Source organism: Pavona decussata, unplaced genomic scaffold (genome assembly GCF_977016875.1).
Source record: "Pavona decussata unplaced genomic scaffold, jaPavDecu1.1 SCAFFOLD_134, whole genome shotgun sequence".
NCBI lineage: Eukaryota > Metazoa > Cnidaria > Anthozoa > Scleractinia > Agariciidae > Pavona > Pavona decussata.
In genome coordinates this window covers 6,287,501-6,292,138 of record NW_028145547.1, presented here as the reverse complement: position 1 = coordinate 6,292,138, position 4,638 = coordinate 6,287,501, and the positions used below count along the sequence as shown (strand labels likewise).

Below are 4,638 nucleotides of genomic sequence, written 5' to 3'. Positions count from 1 at the left end.
CCTCTAGGTCTAATGAATTTGAACTTGCCCATCACCTATAGTCCGGGGGATAAGCGACAAAAAAATCACAGAATCGTTCAAACAGTGATACAATTTACTTACAATTGTTATTAACCTCTTACTGGGAGTTACAAGATACAAATTATTGTACAATAAAATATACTGATATAACAACGTGAGTTTTCATCATTTTTTTTTCAGTGTGCTATTTCCAGCCGCCTTCATTACCTTACGCACTAAAAGCAAGGATATAATCACGCAACAGATCCACTGCTTCAAGGTCGTTTGGCTTTCAATCATTCATTGGGACAAACGCACTCGTAAATTGACTTGTCTTGCGAAACAACAACCACTCACTCTTCCCTGCGGATAAATGAAAGCCAACGCCGAAAAACAAATGACGAGTTGCCCAACTACGGAATGCCGCGAAAAGCGGCATGTGGCGCCAAGTCTTTTCTTTGGCGCCAACATTTCTCGATCTTTTCACCTCTGTAGATTGTAATATTTTACACATATTTTTATCGGCTAAATATCGCTTATAAATCGCCTTTTAGAATTAGAAAAACCCGCTTCCTTCATAAACACAGAAAAGAGCGGAGACATTTATATAAGCCAGCACTCAGATATTTTTCTTAAGGATTCAAAAAGAAAACATTAAGAAAACATTGGTCTGAATCTTGTAAGATGTGACTCCTCTGCCTTTCTGCGCCCTATGCACAAAGTTTACAAACTAATCACCATCTTTTCGTCTCGCTATAGATCTACTAATTGTACATACATTTCCGGGTCAGCGAATGTTTTCTATTGTTTTGCGATAAGCCGCTGCCTATTCGAATTTGGTAATTATAGCTATTGTGGAATGGAAATGCGGGCTCATATATAAGTCACAGGAACCACAGTTTAGCGGGAACGAGATGAATAAGCACGCCCTTTCGAAATAGAGATCGATCATGCCATGAAAAGAAAAGCGCAAGATGCACAACACCAGGAAGAAAGGAGAGGATTTCTAAGGCTGCAAACGAAGGGATACCAGAGAAATGCGAAGACAATTTTTAAAAGAAAGAGGGACGCATTCTTCTGCTAAGGAATTGGCGCGTGTTTATTATGTGAAATGGAAGGCATTGCATCGAAACAAATAAAGGGCCATGGACCGAACCAAGGTAAGGCCCGCTTATTTAAACGTAGACGATTTAATCTAAAACAGAAGAGCGTTTGGTTAGAAAGTCACAATATTTAATCAAAGCCTGGCAAAAAGTCGACTAACATGATCATGCAGTGTACATCGGTAAGGTAATTGTCCAGGCGGTAGGCGTCATAACATTAGGGACCTTCAGATTTTACTACTAGTACGAGATTGAGTGCGAGTACGAGTTTTCAAATCTAGTCTGCGTGGTTCAAATAACTGCTTGTCGCACCAATCTTGTTTCTTAGGCCTCCTTATGCGCTGATAAACAAAGGGAATTAGTGAGAGTTCTGGGGACGTGACTAGTCTGAAATTTGAAAGTCGCACTTGAACTCAATCCCGTACTCGTGCTCTGATCTGAAGGTCGCTACTGATAGTGGAGGAGTGCGGTCATGAGTGCGGTCCTTAAAATTGCACTCCTAAATATGTGACTAAATAGAACACTGAACAATCCACTGACTCATTTTCAGAACAGAAGGTATCAGGGGCACCCAACGACAATTTTATCTCAGATCCTTTGAAACGTTATTTTAGGCGATCTGGAGTGACTTTAAAGCTCTATAGGTTCATTTTAGGCAGCGCTATAATATTTTTATCTGTTCGGTCATTCTAGGGGAACTTGAGTCTTTTCGAAATTAGAAGGGCATTCTTGTCCATTTCCCAAAAACCCTAGGCCTTATTACCTTTCCGAAAATCTTAGCTGACCTGTTTTCGGTACCCCCGAAAACAACATTTTTATCAATCCGAAAACACTAGGCCTTAAATTTCCCACATCACGAAAGTTCGTGGTGAAATTTCCCTTTAGAAAATTGTAGGGGATTAAGGGCCTTCCAAACAGATAATTTACTGAAACGATCTGTTGGGTGCCCCTGAGGTATATTAATTTGCTTTTTGATCCAACCAACCGAATGTTTTGTTACCCAAATGTTTTTTTAGCTGTATGTGATTATTAATCAGCAAACGTAGGCTGTCCTCTATGTGGCACACCCACGAGTGCAGTGTAACCCAGCGTTTTGTAAGGTGAGCCAACTGGTGGAGGAGGGGTGGGGCGCTTGGATCCAGGGGCATGCACTCCTGGAAAATTGTGACATTAACGCCTCTAAATTACCACGAAATGCACTTAAAATAATCAACCAAAATCATAAATTAAAAACGTCCAGTGCGTAAAACTTAAAGCAATATTTTTTTTAATTATAGTAACCTATATAGATTTATTTTGTCCAATCTTTAAATTCACCAAGAAACAAGGGAACCGGTGCTAATTGCTAGCTTGCTGTGATATTAACAGGGACTGCCTCTCATTTAATTCTACAGGAAACCACAAAGTTAAAAAATGGAAAATACAATAGTCTGCTCATAACAGATTTGAAATACAACATGCTGGATTCACAGCAGATGTAAAGTTTGTCTTGCTTTGTCATTATAATATCCATGCATCAACACAACAACATCTGAATTATTTTTAAAAAAGGGGTGTGGTTTTAAAAACAAGGGAACCAGTGCTATTTGCTAGGACCTGCTAGCTTGCTGTGATTTTAACAGGAACTGCCCCTCATTTAAATACAACAGACCTGACACAAACCATTATAATATCCAACGATTTTACTTCTACTACATTCAACTCAACGATGTACAATCATTGCATATCATCAATCTCTAAGATAAGAAACCAACGAAAAAACTGGTTGTTTTTCCTTGACTTCACGATTTCTTTGTAATACGTCGTTTGCCTCCCCAGTATGCTGTGGTATATATATACGCGTATGATTAAGTTGCGATAGAATTCTCCATTTTCCGCTTTTGAATCCTTTTTCTCCATTCTTGTCTCGATCTGTTTACTTTCTTCTTCTAGAGTGTTTTTCCGTTATTGAATGACCCACCGAGTCAACTTTTCTCGCTCATTTTGATCTACAGTCTGTCATCATAGCTGGTCTGTATCGACCAGATCGAGGCACAAATTATCGATCAATCGAGTTTCACGTGATAATTGCCTCAAAGTAAAACAAAGTCATTTTTAGTGCAGTGGACGACGAAATGCGCGTTGATTACAACTTGATGACAAGTTTAAGATGGCCCTCACCACCTCTAATCTTTGGTGTACTTACACATGCGCAAATTTTTTCTGACAGATTAATGTCGGTGGAAACAGATTAAGACGCCTTGCCAGGACATAACGTGAAAACACCCGCTGCCCATTAAGGTAATCCGTATAATTCCTTATATACTAAAAGTATAAGGAATTGTAATTGGAGTTCCCACGGATACTTACAGTGCAAACCCTGTGTGTCTTCTTATGCCACAGGTGAATCATAATCTGACACACAAATTACTCCCACCACTAAGTGTCCCTCTTAATGTCGACACTAACTTGTTGATAGTCACTTATTTTTATTATTTGCATATGAACTTATTATCCGCAGTTTATTTTACACGTGTGTTTGGTTAAAAGACGACATGCCAAGGTTCAGAAAAGAGATGGCAGCAGAAATAAGAGCCAAAAGAATAATTAAGGTTTGTGAAACTTACAATACTGTTGATAAACTTTAATTTAATGCTATTTCGAGGAGAGGGGGTTTATAAAGTACTTTTTTTGAGTCACTGATTTCAGTCTTCAGAATTTTGGCCTCAAAATGACATTTATTTTATGTTTGTTTCAATTGAACCAAAGTTGGTGCAGAGCATATTTAATTTCCTGCTTTGAAAGTAATCTGTGACCATCTTCAAGAACTGTCTTTACCATTCCTCATGGGATATGTCCCCAAAAAGGCCATTCTCTAGTGATTGTACATGTACATGTACTTCACACTTATATATGCTAAAAAATAATTAAATTTATTCATTGAACTGATTGATGACAAAATATGTATTGTGTATGAATGTACGTGTTGTGGTTCAGTTTTATCCTTGATTGGTTTAAATTTTATTTCCCTTAGTTTTGTACTCATTATCTTACATATTAATAAAAATTAAAACCAAGGATAAAATGAAACACAGCATATTCAGTTATTAAGGGGAAGGATCAGGGTTGTTAATTCATTTTTAGCCTTAAAGGGGGATGCTAATTTAAACATTTACCATACATGTTCTTATGCAGTTGAACATTATTTAATGCTTTCCAATCCCAAAAGAACTTTTAATTGATAAAATCATGCTGTTACATATCAACAGATCTGAAGGAACAGCTGCCTTTGAGCGGCCAAATGCATGCAGTTACTAAAACAAGGAATGACCTAAAATGACCTAAAACGATCTAAAATGAATCTAAATGACCTAAAATGATCTAAAATGATCTTAAACGATTTTATTTTTTTAACTTTATAACAAAGACTAGTAAGCAGCATAACAGAAGAAGTACTTCTTGTAGTTTATTTCCGACGCGTTTCGTCTCTATCGGAGACTTTTTCAGGGAAATTCCAGATAATTAATGTATCATAACTGCGGATTTGATTGATGCA

At 37.5% G+C, this 4,638-nt stretch overlaps 1 long non-coding RNA gene across 2 annotated transcripts in view; it reads left to right on the top strand.

The window, feature by feature from the left end:
• Positions 1-6: 6 nt before the first annotated feature.
• LOC146467986 (uncharacterized) overlaps positions 7-4,638 on the top strand; it is a 30,505-nt gene continuing 25,873 nt past the window's right edge. The window contains exons 1-3 of one of the 2 annotated variants that reach the window (XR_014867701.1): positions 7-1,160; positions 3,313-3,383; positions 3,633-3,694. This is a non-coding gene — a long non-coding RNA (uncharacterized LOC146467986). Of the gene's footprint in view, positions 1,161-3,312; positions 3,384-3,603; positions 3,695-4,638 lie in introns of both variants that reach the window. The other variant, XR_014867700.1, reaches the window with a different exon arrangement.